This window comes from Beta vulgaris, chromosome 3 (assembly GCF_026745355.1).
Source record: "Beta vulgaris subsp. vulgaris cultivar EL10 chromosome 3, EL10.2, whole genome shotgun sequence".
In the NCBI taxonomy this organism is placed as follows: domain Eukaryota; kingdom Viridiplantae; phylum Streptophyta; class Magnoliopsida; order Caryophyllales; family Amaranthaceae; genus Beta; species Beta vulgaris.
In genome coordinates, this window is record NC_079204.1 from 21,307,860 (window position 1) to 21,324,171 (window position 16,312).

A 16,312-nucleotide genomic window follows, 5' to 3' on the forward strand; every position below is an offset into this window, starting at 1 on the left:
AGCCTTGTATATATATATTATGCATGCAAAACTTTTATTAAAGTTTAATAAATTGTTTAATTTACATAAATAAATTATTCCTAACAACAATTTATTTACAAAGTTTTGTCAAAGAAAAATTATTCATAGAATAACTAAGAAATTATATGAACATCTGAAATAATGTTTTCACTTGCATATGTTTGACCTTGATTATGCCTATAAGCCGATTTGTATATTTTTAATATTGAGTAATTACAAAATCATAGAAGAGTAATATTGCGTGTTTGTTTTTAGTAGACTAAATTCAAATGCACTCAAATACGTGATTCAATGTTATATAAAGATGTATAATAGTAATAGTATATTAACATCAAATTGTAAAGCATTTAAAATAATAATAAAGGATATTTAGGGTGTGTTCTCTTAAGTCTTCACCTTAATAAATTAAATATCAGGTCCAATAAGTTCAGTTCAGATAAGTTCAGTTCAGATAAGTTCAGTTCAGTTTAGATAAGTTTCATTCAGGACAATAAGTTCCAATCAGGTTTAATAAGGCCCAATAAGTTTCAATCAAGTGCAATAAGTTTCAATAAGCTCCAATAAGATCCGAATAGTCAATGATCAATAAACATTTATATTATTGTCCATTATTTTATTATTCATATCACTATTAGCTGATTATGTTGTTATTAGAATTTTAAGTAAAGTACCACAATGATTATATCGTATTATACTTGTATTATGGTCTACTATTTTATTATTTATTATTCATATTACTATTAGTTGATTATGTTATTATTAAAAAATTTAATTAAAGTACCACAATATATAGTATTATACCTGTATTATTGTCTATTATTTTATTATTCATACTACTATTAGCTGATTATATTATTATTAAAAAAAATATTATAATCATAGTCAAATAAGGTTAACAATAATAATCATCATAATTACAATATTTTACAATTCGTCTTTAAATAACTAGCTAGAGATAACATGTTTTCGTTACTAATAACAATGAAAGATATAAATCTTATCAATTATTGCTTCATATGAGTTAAGGAATTCCACTACCTCCAAGTAAATGAAAGTGGAGTGAGAGTTAATGAGTTCTACTAATTTCGTCATAAAACTGAAGTGGAGTGAGAGAGAAATTTTTCCATACGTGGCAATTTCTCACTTGTTATCAATTACTATTAGCTGATTATATTATTATTAAAAAAATATTATAATTATAGTCAAATAAGGTTAACAATAATAATCATCATAATTACAATATTTTGCAATTCGTCTTTAAATAACTAGAGATAACATGTTTTCGTTACTACTAATAATGAAAGATATAAATCTTATCAATTATTGGTTCATACGAGTTAATGAATTTCACTACCTCCAAGTAAATGAAAGTGGAGTGAGAGTTAATAAGTTCTACTAATTTCGTCATAAAACTGAAGTGGAGTGAGAGAGAAATTTTTCCATACGTGGCAATTTCTCACTTGTTATCAATAAATGTTAATCAACTTTTGATTTTCTACTAGTGCTTTATGAAATCAAAACAAGACTATTAGATATATTAGTGGTGAAAGTTGTGTATAGGCAAGTATATAAATAGTATATATTTTTGTTAAATTGTTTATCATAAGAGATAATCAATAATAATAATTTTTTAAAAGGACAAATTTTAATAATCATTATTTCATAATAAATTTTTAGGGGTAGTATTTACGTTAGGGGTAATATTTATGTTATTACTCATTATTTTATTTTTTTGTTTAATGAGGTCAAATAAGTTCCAAGTAGGTTCAATAAGGTCTAATAATAAGTCTCAATTAGGTCTAATAAGCTTCAACCATGTCCAATAAGTTCTAATAAGTTCCAATCAGGTCAATAAGTTTCAATTAGGTCCAATAAGTTCCAATCAGGTTCAATAAGGTTTAATAAGCTGAATCAGGTCCAATAAAGTCTAATAAGTTTAGTTCAGTTTAGGTTCAATAAATTCAATTCATATAAGTTTAGGGTCATTCAGGTGAAGAGAACGCACTCTCAAAGTGTTATTACAAGTGAACATCAAATTACTCAAGAGTTGCCTTATACTTCCTCCGTTTCACAATAAGTGAAACACTTTCCTTATATGACATATTCACAATAAGTGAAATCAAGTTGTAAATGACAAAAAAGTTATTATTTATTACAATATTGCCATTATTTAATTTCCCCACCCACTCACCTAACACTCATTAATGTATCATCACTCCCACCAAATAACAACAATTAATTCCCTAACCTTTCCATCCCTTTTTATCCCCCTCCCCAATCAAACATCAGAATTTTTAAACACTCTTTCTCACATTCTCGATCCTTCCTTATCTGTTCTTATCCCCCCCCCTCTCTCTCTTTCTCTCTCTCTCTCTCTCTCTCTCTCTCTCTCTCTCTCTCTCTCTCTCTCTCTCTTCAATTATTGAGAGTTCTTTGAAAAACCCTAATTTCTAGTTCTTTCTCTGCCTCAATTCCTCTGAAGAACCCTAGGGTTCCTTCCTCTCTCTTCACCCCAACTTGACTATGTGATTCTCTATCTTCTTCATAAAAACCCTAATTTTCTGTCTTTTCCTCTATTGCCTTAAGAAACCTAAATTTCTGGGCCTCTGTTTTTTGGTAGCATTTGAGAGTTTTTTCTCCCCATTTGGTTGTAGATCTTAGATGGCCTCCCTTTGATGATACGTGCGAGTTGCTTTTTGGTGAATCCGAGATGGGATCTGAAGAAGAGTATTGGTTGCCACGTAAGTTGGGTCGCTACAACGACTCTTCTTATAACTCTTTTTTGAACTTGACTTATGTTCGCCAGAAGTTTGAGACACTAACTTCAAAGTTGAGGACACCAGAGCTTCACTTCAGTTTCGAAAATGAAGCCTATGGATCTGGGTTTTCTGTGCGGAAGAAACTCATCTTTGATGATTCAAGTCCCCTCAATTTTGCTGATGCTGGTAGTTGTGATGATGTAGCTACTAATTTTGGTAAATCTGGCGATGTTGCTGCTATAGATCATTCTTCCAGAGAAGTTAATATGCCTAGTACTTCATCCGAAAACCCTAAAAAAAAGGGTTCTCCAAAAATGATGTTGCACTGTCCCCAATGGTGAAATGTTCCTAAACTCATGTCTAATTTCATTTTTTTTTTGTTTAATCTTTTTGAATTCATGTGTGTAGCTTTAAATTGTTGGTATTGATGGTGGTTGTTGATGAATTTTGCCTGTGTGTTAGGATTGCTGGTAGTTTTTTAAGGTTTCACTTTTTGTTAGTTGATTAGAGTTTCAAAAATGTTGGCTTTAATTGTGATATTTATGGAGTATTTATGGTGGTTGTTGATGAACTTTGCCCGAGGGTTAGGATTGTTGAGCAATTTATTAGGGTTTGAATTGTTTTTAGTTGATTAGGGTTCAACAAAATTGAGTTTCATTGTGATATTCATGGAGTATATTGTTGCTGGTTGTTAATGTACTTTGCATGTGGGTTAGGTTTGTTGATCAATTTATTAAGGTTTGAATTGTTTTTAGTTGATTAGGGTTCAAAAAATTGAGTTTCATTGTGATACTCATGGAGTATAAATTGATTATGGAGTGTTGTTGCTGGGTGTTGATGAACTTTGCACGTGGATTACTTGTTCTGTTAGTTGATTATGGTATGAATTTTTGTTACTTGATTAGGGTTTCAAAAAATTGAGTATTTATTGTTTTTATGGATACCTGTTGTTGGTTGTTGATGAACTTTGCATGTGGTTGGATTGTTGTTATTTGATAAGGGTTGGAATTGTTGTTACTTCATTAGGGGTTCAAAAATATTGGCTAAACTTGTGGTATTTGTGGATCATTGTTGTTGGTTTGTTGATGAACTTTGAATGTGGTAAGGATTGTTGTTAGTTTATTAGGGACCTAATTGATATTAGTTAATTAAGCTGTAAATTGTTGTTGTTTGAAACATGTGTGTGTGGGCTGTTTATGATATTTATGTCCATCTCCCAATCTGAGACAGCAGGTACGTTCCTAGATGGGGTGAGATGCTCACATGACAACGATTTATTATGTGTTATTCTGCCTCAATTGGGTGATGTATCTGTCAATGGTATGGTAGATGGAATGAAAAGCTATGTTACCTTATTATATAGTGTATCCTAGCATGTTTGTCTTGTGTGTGCAAGTGTGTGTGGTTTGTCTATGTTGTTTATACCTTGCTGCTTCTCTGTTTATAAAACTATGTTACCTTATTATAGTGTATCCAAGCATGTTTCTCTTGCGTGTGCAAGTCTGTGTGGGCTATTTATGTTTTTTATACCTTGCTGCTTCTCTGTTTATAAAGTTGTGTTACCTTATTATAGTATATCCTAGCATGTTTATCTTGTGTGTGTAGGTTGTTTATGTTGTTTATACCTTGCTGCTTCTCTGTATATAAAGCTATTATACCTTATTATAGTGTATTTGTAACACCCCGACAATTCTCCATTTTCCAAGATACCTTTTCAATCTAAAACTTGGAGAATTATCAAAGTATTATCGCACGTATGATAACGTATCAGCTTATTCAGAATTTTGTAGCGGAAATAATAATAAATAAACTTTGAAAATAAATCTTAGTCAACCAAAAAATCAACTCCAAAAGTCAAACCAACACAAAGTCAAAAGTCAACCTCAAAGGTAAAAGTCAATCACAATAGTCAAAGTCAACTATGAAAAGTATAAAGTCAATTGTAAAATATAGAGTCAACACAAGCTCTCCAATTCTTGAACCCATGATGCATCATCTTCAAACCTATAAAGGACGATGCTCTATTGATCCCGAGAGACTGCTCACCAATTGGGTCATCACAGGATCAATAAGTCATAACCATGATCGACACATACACAAAAAGCATGTAATCAACAAAGCTGAGTATTGCATAGTAAATAAATAAACCTAACATGATACTAATAAATATTAAGTAGGGATAAATAATATATTTACATCGCAGACTACTTTTACTGAACTAAACTCCACAATTCATAAGTTAATTAATTTAGATGGAATAGTCAATGGAACGAGTTGTCTAAACCAAAACCAGTCTTCAATCTAGAAGACGGAGTACGTGCGCGGCTCCGTACTCCCCTGACCTACGATATTGAGGAATGTTTAAAATAAAATTTGTACAAATCCAGTCCCAAGAAAAGCCATGTGCTACCACCATGTACTCCAACTCATACTTGTCCAACACTTCAGACGTGCGCAAGTCTAAAGCTATTGTTATTCACGTTTCACTTTACATGATTAATAATTTATTTACTTGTTATGACTCACAAGTAGGAAAAATAATATAAGCATCAAAGAATCACAAACTTCCATTTTTATCTTAGAATTAGATAAGGTGACGATCGTCAACTTAACAATCCAACATTAGTTCCAATATTAAGTCCATAACCTTTATTTATTTGTTGAACCAAGTTAACAACCAACCAACCCTTCATATAGGTGTAATAATCAACTCACCAAATAAGGCACTCGGTGCTCATAAAGTAATTAAATAATCCAAATGGAACAACATGATTCAATCATGATCCAATACCAACATAAATATTAATCCCTCAAGTGAATTAATAAAATAATTAAAGTTCCCAAATTCCATATGCTTGTATCAATATTCCATACAAACATAATATCATCATAATCAACATGCTTCATACAACGGCATAAAACATGCAAATCTAATTGAATATAAATCACATATGAACTAAAATATAGTTCCCTATACATGATACTACATAAATCTCATCCGTAGGGCAAGATACCAATCCAACCAACACGTAGGTAGGTATGTACGTACCTTGTGTAGACAAATTGAGAGGCCACTTTCACAAGCTTAAAAGTCGGCCTAAAGAAAATCTCAACCTAAAATAACCAAATATAACCACAAATCAATGTTCCATAATTTCCAACAATATTAAAATAAACCCCTAAAAATGTTTAAAAACATTTTTCATCATTAAAACTTAATTATTAAAGCCTCCTAGTATAGTACTACTATACTAGTTGTTAATTAAAAACCCTTAAAATTCATACTTTGATCATAAAAAAACTCTATCATAAGTATCTTTACAAAATTTTCAGCAACTTATAATATAATAAAACCCTTTTTGAACATACTTAAACATAATTAAAATCATAAGAATACTCAATTTCATAAACTACAATATACTACTATGATTTTTCAACTCATAGAACTCTAAAATTCCATGCTTTGATACTTAAAATCTCAATTCAAACATAATACTAAATAAATCTGAAATTTAATTACTTCATTATATAAACTACATAATATTAGATTTATATTTAAATCATCAATTTATAACTTTAAACATATATATATATATATATGTAAACAATTCTTTAAAACATAAACTTTTTGCATTAGATATAACTTGAGTAGGAAGAAATAACCAAAGCAAAGGAGATGAGGGAGGCTCCGCGACACAAGGAGCGACGCGGGTGCTGGTGGAGGAAGAAAAATCGAAGAGGAGGAGAGGATGAGAGGAGAGGAAAGGGAAAAAAAGAAAATAGAGGAAAAAAAAAGAGAGGAGCCGAAAAAATAGGGGAAGAGGAAGAGAGAGAAAATAAGTGTATGGGGAAAATTTTGGGGTTTTGGGGGTTTATATAGTTTTTCCCTTTTGGGCTTTGCAAGGTGTTTGGGCTAAAATAATTCTTAATGGTTGGTAATTTGAGTAGTTGGGTTCCTCTAATCCAATTTAAAATCTCTTTTGCTAAACCAAAACGTATTTTAAGCTATTTAAATCATTTTCAAAGTATGACTAAATAAAATATTTGCGTTATTTAAATAATTAAATAATTTCTTTGACTTTCAAATAGAAAATATTTCAGGGAATAAATCATATAGATACTAAAATATGTTAAAATATACAAACATAAATTAAAATATATTTATAAAATTTAGAAATTACGAGGGATTACAGTATCCTAGCATGTTTCTCTTGTTTGTGCAACTATCTGTGTGGGTTGTTTATTATGTTTTCAACCTCTTCTGCTCGACTGAACTGGAGTAATTGTATTGCACACTTAAATCAATTTAGTTGGTAAGAAGAGGCTTGAAAAAAAGGTGGGAATATTGGCATGTGAGTGTAGACTATATTTGTTTTTGTAAGGGTTGGTCCTCAATGATGTGAAAATAATTGCATAATTCCTTACACAAATTGCATATAGTTGGCCTAGCTTGTATGCCATCTAGAGTAGGACTTGTTTACATTTGAAGAGGCAACATTAGGGGGGTAATTAACCTTGTGAGATGTCTTGTTTTATGATTGATAATATTGACTTGAGAGGTTTAATATCCTCTATGATGAAATGATGTTTATGTACAAGACCTTACCAGTTTACTAATACCCCCATACTGCCACTCATGTATGACTTTGTTGTTCTGTATAGGTATGGTCATTTATGTTGTTTGTATGGGTGATTGAGGACTTTATGAGAGGACAACCCTATTCCTGATTGTGTTTTTAATTGGTTCCCTTTACATGTATCAACAAATGAAAACCAAATGATGATTTTGTTTTCACAAAATTAAAATTCCATTCATATTCACATTTACAAAATGTTTCCCTTTACAAAATGTTTATCATTTACAAAAAGTTGTTACACCAAATCCGAACTATCCTAATCACATGTTGTTTCTTAGTTGATTCTGTGACGAGTCTTCTGTGATCTGCCTTGCTTCAACTACTCCTCTGGTCCAAGGACAATTCCATCCCACATAGGGTCTGCACCATTGACTGTGTCTTGATTAAGGAAACTAGCTATGTCATTTAACAACTCATTAATACTTCTACATAAGTTGGTAACTGACGAAGTTTATCCATTTTTATCTTGCCTTTGTGGGGTTTTTTTGTAATTATTCCCACCCTTTACCTTCAATATTTTAGCCATGATATACATTAGGTGAAACCAAGTGTAGTTGGTCAATTTGGGATCATAGCTGTTATAGCATCCACCACACTTTAAACCAACTTAGCAACTATGTATGGGAAAGCTTGGTGTTGTATAGACTGTATTACTGCAAAAAAAACCTAAGTCAAGCATATTGAGATCTGTGAACTAAGCTGGCTGTTGTATTAGGTTGACGTCAAATCCTTCATGTTTTGCTGCTTCTAACCACATTGGATCATTTGTTGCTATGTGTGGTCTAGCATTGTCCTGTTGTATCCAAAAGCTAGCCACTTAGCCCTGATTGCCAGCAACAGTGTATTTATGAGCATATTCCTGATGGTTTCCTTAGTGAATAGTGATACTCTGTTTTTGCTTTCAATTCTAAAGTGCCCCTTTCTTTGTTGTGTTGCTTATTCTTTGGTTTGCTACTTCATCAATAAATGGGCATATGCCTATTTTACTATCATAAATACACACACCATTATCATCAAAAATTGGTTTTGAAATACCTCCCATAAACATGACCTTAGTTGTGAAGTATTTTGACTGACATGTTCTATGGATCTTCCTCTTTTGATACCAGATAGAACTTATGTGTTATCTTGCTCATGAAAACCCAGTTTTCACCTATGTGTATCATATTGGAAAGCATGTCAAACCTTGGTTTCTCTATTACTGTTCTTGGGATTATGTGTGACAAAACAAACTGCAATCTTGTGGTTTACGTTTATCTGTGAGTTTTGGTTTGATGGAGTTTGTATGGTATCTAAGTATACCCATCTTGATTATCTTATACACTATTGATGGACTGCCTTCCAAAGATGTAGCAAAGGACCTGATTGTGGTCCTCAGTTTTAGTGTGACCTCTATCAATTCTTCCTCCCCCCTAATAGCAAACTTCCTCCTACAGTTGCCAGCCTTCTTGCTTGCAACGTTGATCTCATCCCCATTTAAATTTCTGTTGTTTAGCTACTCTCCACAATCTGAACAATGTTGTTCTACTAATTGCATACTTTAGGGCGACACTCTTGACACAACCTCTTGGTAAGGACAAGTCATGTGATGCTTGTGAGAATAAATCAATTATGACTTTTCATGTTATTTGGTAAATTAGGTTTTTTGCCTAAGTTGCAATTAGTGTCATTAACATTATTTCCATCTTCCATTTTAGTGTTTATATCATCAGAGTCAGAAAAACACCATATCTCAGCATCAGAAAAACACCATACCTCAGCGTCATCCTCAACATCATCATTTGTATTCATGTATGATTACAAAAACCGTAGCTCATCAACATCAACATGGCCTTCCTGATATTCTTCCTGTTGTTCTTGAAGCTGTAGCAGCCGCTCCTCTTCACAAATCTCAAAAAAGTCCGCTACTCCACTTGATAAAATGAACTGCTCTAAGCCCCCATCATATTCCATGCCAGCAAATTAATTACAATGTTGTGTCTGTTTGTGTTAGAACTATTAAAAAGACCTTTGTGCTTGTGTGTGCAAGTTAGTGTGTTCACTTGTGAATTTTTAAAATTTTCATTGTAAGTGTGTGCTGGTGTGTGAACAGAAGTGGAAATGAGGAAAATTTTTTCTTCAATAGTTGTTTAATAGGACTGCACAACAATTTTGGTGGGAAATTCCCCAGAAGTTTCATTTAAATGATAAAGTGAATTTTTTTGAAGAAGTGCCAAAATTCAATTTTTGGTGCAAAAGTAAAAGTTCTCTCCTTTTTTGGAACAGAAAAACCGGGTACTTTTCTTATTACTGACCCACGTGCTATTGTTTAAAAATCCTAATTGCTCTATTAAAATGTGGTCCCAACTTTCTCTCTCTACCCTCCTTGATATGTATACTTTCTCTATGTTTCAGTTATTGTGAAATACAGGAAGTATAATAGAGATAATTAAACAATGTCAAATTGAAATTTGTAAATAGAGTCAAACTAAAAAACGAAGGAAGTATGTATGTAAATATTTGCTTAAGATTAACTTCGTTAAACTATTAATTAACTGCATATAATCTAATTATATTATGTATTATTGATAGGCTGTCGTACACCTGTCAAAAATAATTCCTGCAAAAGCTTCTAACAATGTAGTAGGGTAAGTAGAGTCGAATCCACAGAGAGATGGTTGTTTTAATCTAGTTTCTAAGGTATATATAGAAAAACTAAATAATATCACAAATATTTGAATTAAAGTTCTAAACTAATCAAACTACGAAAATCAAACCAAAAAAAGGATCTAGGAATAGTTACCATGTTTATCACTATAATCTATCAAAAAATCATCAATACTTTAATTAATCAGATATCTAGAGCACATGTTAATCCTGCCACTACTACATTTTGAAGCAATTGCAACGGTCTAATGCAACGGTTACCTATAAAACAACGGTCCGTTGCAACGACATATGTTAATGCAACACGTTTTTGCAATGATGTGTGCTAATGCAACGTTGATTGCAACAGTTAAATTCAACCGTTGCATTAGAGTTATAAATGCAACATCATTTAAGTATATTGCAGCGTATATCATTGCATTAACATATCGCAACTTAAAAATTACCATAAGCCCACTAATACCCGCGCTGACTATTGTTTTTCCTCCAATTTCCCTCAATGTCTAAAACCCTATACACAGTTACACACCATACGTACAATACTTTTCTCCTTCAATCCGTTATTTCGCAATTCAATTTTCACACGCCGGAACCTCTTCTTCACCGGCGCCGAGAATTCTGTTACTAGCACTTCTCTTCCGCGGTGTATTTTCAAGTGGAACTCAGCTGTTTCTCTTAACGCTCGTCGGGAGAATTGCGTCGGCTCTGTAGTGGTTGGTATCCCTCCAGAATTCTGCTTTTCTCAAGCCACGCCGGAATTCGCTGCTTGTAGTGGTTGGTATCCCTCCCTTTCTCTCTCTAAATTCGCTCACTGCTTGCGTTGGGTCTTCGAATTTTACCCAAATTCCATCTTTTGGGATGTTTGGTTTCTCTTGCATAGAATTCAATCAATTTGATAGTTGCTTTCCCCAATGTTGATGTGTCTTGGATATATGTTGTGTTTTTAACCATTGTATATATGATGTAGTTATGTTAATAATTGATGTATTAACGTTTTACATGCTCTGTTTGATTACTGGATCTGCACAAAGCAAAATATATGTATGATAAGGATAAAATATGAGATTGATGAGTAATTAGTAATTACATCTTTATTATCAATCTAATTAGTAATTACTTCCCTAAGCAGGGAATAGTACATGCCCTTCATCCCGAGGTGAAATTCGGTAGACAAGCTAGCTAAGTTGTTAATATGTTGTCAGCTATCTGGCAAATATTGTACATATTATCTACTTTAAACACCTCATTCGTATCTTTGACGGTCTATGGTTTCTAAAGATCAGCTTATTAAACAACAGATCTTCATCAGTTGCCGCTTCGGGCTCAGTTCGTAGTATTGCAGATGGTGATGAAAATGTTGATTCTGCCTCGAGTGATGAAGCAGAGGACTATGAAGTTCGAGAGGTTCTTGAAAGCTCAGTATGTGGTAATTGCCAAGTAAATCATCTAATATGTATCTAATTCCAGAGGGTAGCTTTTCAGTAAAATTTGAAAGTATTGGTGGAAGAAATTAATGCCTTTAACATATTTTCAGAAGTACACAATAAAATTAGTGTATGGGTAACAATCTTTAAACAAGTTAAGGTAATAGAAACATGCTCCCTGCAAGTGGGACAAAGCTACTTACATCCATTCCCTTAGCTTGCCTAGCCTTGGTGGGAGGCTCCTAAGAGGCTTTGCTTATTGACTAATTGTTATTATTGCGTGATAAAGTATGCTTGAAGAGATTATTTTTCTTTTGGCTAGGGTGACGATGAAAGACTCCAAGAAAAAAGTCGCAAACGTGCTGCACCAAGAGATAGGGGAGAGGTTCCACACAGGCCTCTAAGAGGGGGAAACAATCAGGGAGCTCTTCACTTCAAAAAATGCTCATGGGTAAAGATGATGAAGACGATATGATGACGTACCGAACCGCTTTAACAAGTCTCAACCGAAGGTGAGAGTGTTAGTTGACTTATTCTTCTGGCTTCTGTTTCTCTTATTGCTTTAGGGAGAAAAAACAGTTGTTAGTTGTGCAAAATTTCTTTGAGCTTGTCTTTTCTGTGTGCTTTTCTGCTTTTGCTTTCTTTCAGCTTCTGAATATGAAATTGCTTGTGTGAATTTTCATACATTGACCTGTTTATAGGATTGAACTCTACTGGTAAAATTATGATGGACTTTGGTTGGTCAGTCCAATTAAATGCCCCTCTCAGACAAGACGTTGAAGGGCAGAAGGGGAAAGGATATCCTCCTTATTTATTTGACTATTGAAATTCTTACTGTTGTCATATAACAGTCCGTATTTTTAAGCATGTTTTAAATTAAGTAATGTGTTTATTAGTTTAACTAAGCTTTATATCAATAGAGATTACTAAGAATTATTATTTTAAATACAATTATGATGGTGTGGATTTCATCAAAATGAGTTATTTAGTATATGTTTTTAAGCTCAAATAGGAAAAAAAATCCCCATTCTCATATTTTTTTTACTCCTCGTGTCATCTCCTTAAAGACACACCACATCACTCTCATCTTCTTCATGTCTTCAATTGAATCAGCCACAAAATATTTCAAATTCAATCTGTTTCAAAGTATTCAATTTATAATTTGAGATGAGTTATTTTCTTGGTGGAGGAAAAAAATTGATTCATTCAAACAAGTTGTTTAGGGGTAAACCCCAAAATCTCTTCATTCTTCTCACTCTGTTCTGTCCGTCGAATTCAAGCCACATGCACTCATTTTTTAGTCTTTGTTCCTTCATCAAAATTGTAGATCTCTTCGAGATATTGAATTTAGGCACAAAAATTTCTTCAATCGGAGTTCGGAGCTAAAAGTTATGCTCTCTGGAAGTTGTAGTTGTTGCTGCCACTGTTGCAGCGTTTTTCTCTCTCCTCTGCTTACGCAGTGTTGCTGCCATGCATGGGTCGTTGGCGTTGCTGCCGTGAGCCGAGATTGATGGGGCCGCTTGCCTTGCTTTCTTACCCCTGGTTTTTACCCTCGTTGGTTAATAGAAGGTGAACAAAACAAATTTCGGATTTTAACTTGCAAAGATATAAACTTTGTTTATGTTATTTCTTTTGTTTCATCAATTTAAAACCAATTTATATGAACTTACTTCACTTCTAATCTTGCTAAATTGGATAATAATGTTTGTTCCTAAGCTTCACTCAATGTTTGGTATATCAGTTTATAATCTATTTTGCTATTATGTTTTCAAGTTAAAGACATTGTGATTATATAATATGTCACAAGACAAGTAATTTGATATTCAAAGTTTATTTGGTTGATTGCACTAATATTGAAAGGTTGTTGTTGTAAATTGGATTCGTGGGATGATTGGTATATGATGAATTGTAGATAGTTCATGGAAGAGTTAGAAAGGATTAGCAAGTTAATTCATTTATCTGAATTATAGTTGGAAAGAATGTAAATTGTTGTTATTGTGGTTATGAGGTGAATCTTGGAGAAGGCTTTTGAGAAGTATATAATTCAAGCTAAGATGAAGGCTTTTGGAATCCACATTGGAATTAAACTAGTTGGTGTCTAAATTAAAATGATCGATATTATATATATGGGTGTTCATTTAGTAAGTATATGGAAGTGTTATAAAAAGATTAATCGAATAGTTGAGTTTTTAGTTAAACCATAAGGTGTATTCACTATTCTAATGATAATTATTGTTTATGGTGAATTATGCGGAGTTTAAGATTGAGTTGGTGACCAAATATCAAGATCTTGGAGGTTTGTAAAGAATTGGATTTCGAGTGAGGTAACCTTTATGTTCAGCAAAAAGTATTTACATGCCCGTATATGTGTTGAATGGTATTTTTAATTTCGTATATCGTTTATAGTCATGGCCATGGTTATAGATGCGTCTTCATGTATGGATTTGTGAAATGTGTATGACTTTGTGATATTATTGGAATTGTTCGGAAACTATAAAGTATTCTAAAAATGTGATTTGAGTATGATAATGAGGAAAGGTTTTTCGAAATGGTTTTAGCTGGCTTAGCTTATGAACTGGGATGAATAGTGGGCAAGGTACAGGTGGAGTAAAACAATTCGTATATGAGTTAAGACCAGATAAGGTCGAATATTAAGTTAAGTTATGTTATAAGCCTGTACTTGCCAGCGATTTGTGTTAAGTAATTAAGCTATGCCAGCGATATTTTTTTTTAAAGGATGAATTATTTCCGAACAATTACCAAGTTGTTTCTGATATGAAAAATGTTTACGAACCAAAATCGTTTTGACGGGCTGAAGTAAAGTTACTGAGTTTTCGCTCATTTTAGTTTTGTTTGTTTTGTATTTTCTTCTGTAATTTGCAGGTTTGTATTGGGAGCATAGTGGATTAGAAATAAAGAATTGGTGATAAAAATGAAGTTAGATATAGAATATATAATTGTTGAATATTAAGCTCTCATTTAAGTATTGTACTGTTTTGGGATTTGAGTAATGTATTATAAAACCAGATATTGGTTTGAGGACGATGTGTTGTGGGCCCATAACCCACAGGTCCAGGATCGTTTCATAGATTTTGTTTCCGCTGCGAGTTAATGTAATTCGAGGTTATCAAGCGTTAATTGAGTTTTATGAATGTTAAGTATGATTAGCTAGCAGCTCGGAAGTGCGGGCTGTTACATGTCATCAGTCATCACAATCTTATTTTGCAAAATATGAATATTTATTAAAGGTGAATACACTGGTGATTATATACCAACAATTGATAGCTCATTTGGTAACTGTAAAATATCTTATGTGATCATCTAAGGTGATGCACTTTTCTTTTCTCCTATATACATTTTAGGTACCTGTTATGTTGATATCTCTATATGTTGATAAGTTAAACATAAAAGTGAATGAAGAAAACTTACAATATTTCATATGGTGCTTACATGGGATATTCCATGTAAACTTACACCAACTTGAGTACCATTCTTGCAGTTAATCGCATTCCTTGACTCAGTGATCTGCCTGTGAGGATTCTGACGTGTTCTGCTTTGCTGCTTAGTTGCCTCAACTTTCAGTTTCTTGAAAAGAATGGGTCGTGTTAAATTCATTATCAAAGCTGCAGTTACACATTATAATCTGCAAATCATGATCTTACAATGTTAACTTTTTTTACAGGCTCTTTCAGGTTCGAGGGAAGTTGTATGAGCTACTAGTTAATTGTATACCTCTAGAAATCATACTGAAGGTAGGTGACGTAAAATCCTTCACTGCTATCAACTCCCTACACAGAATGATGAAGTATTTTTATCATCTTTTTGTTATTATACTATTATTGTTGCTAGCTTGTTATACTGCACAAAATGAACTCCATTGAGAGCTTACTTCTAACCTTGGTTATGTCCCGTGATGATAGATTAGTCCCTTGTCTCTAAGTATATTATTATAACCATATGTCATGCTTTATTAAACTTTTGTATAATTCTATAGGTACATCAAGGAGAGGAAAATGTATGACATGAAGAACAATTGCAGTTGCACGAATGACAATTTTGGCGGTGGATCTCGCTTAAAAGTGGAGCATGGTTTTGGAATTAATTAGGCAACTAGCTAGTAATCTTTTTTTTTTTGGGAATATATTTATGCTAGAAGTAGATATTTTTTGGTGCATATATATTAGGTTGGAAGTAAATATATTAGGTGATCAAACTTCTCTTGGGATTTGATATATATACGATAGTACTATATTTAGTACTTGTGTTGGAAATTATCGAACGATTGGATGACCTTGAATATATTTATGGGTCTTTTTGGAAATCTAAATTTTTATCATTATATTTGGAATTGTTTTTGAATTATTTCAGCTTTGCATCAACATCAAGTTAACAGGATAATATATACATATTTATAGATTCGTCGTTGCAATAGCCACAATATGGAAAAAAATTTGCAACGGTTCATGGGATACCATAGAGGCGTTTCCTTAAACATTGAAATGTGTTGCATCATATGTAATGCAACGGTTCATGGGATAACATGGAGGTGTTGCATTAGACTATGAAATATGTTGCATCATATGTAATGCAACGGTTCATGGGATACCATAGAGGCGTTGCATTAGACAATAAACATGAGTTGCATTAGTACTATTGCAACGGTTATTTGGTGTTGCAACTACCTGTTGCATTAGGTGTCCAAGACTATTGCATTAGAGCTAATGCAAGGGCAACAACAACAACGGTTGTCTGACCGTTGCAATAGCTATTGCAACGGTTATTGAGTCTATTGCAACGGTTTTTAGGGGTTGCAATAGCTCATTTA

At 32.9% G+C, this 16,312-nt stretch overlaps 1 long non-coding RNA gene across 1 annotated transcript; it reads left to right on the forward strand.

The window, feature by feature from the left end:
- The first annotated feature begins 13,062 nt into the window (after positions 1–13,062).
- Positions 13,063–15,826, forward strand: LOC104897653 (uncharacterized). Its single transcript, XR_007272612.2, has 3 exons — positions 13,063–13,811; positions 15,170–15,239; positions 15,482–15,826. It is a non-coding gene; the product is annotated as an uncharacterized LOC104897653 (long non-coding RNA).
- The last annotated feature ends 486 nt before the right edge of the window (positions 15,827–16,312 follow it).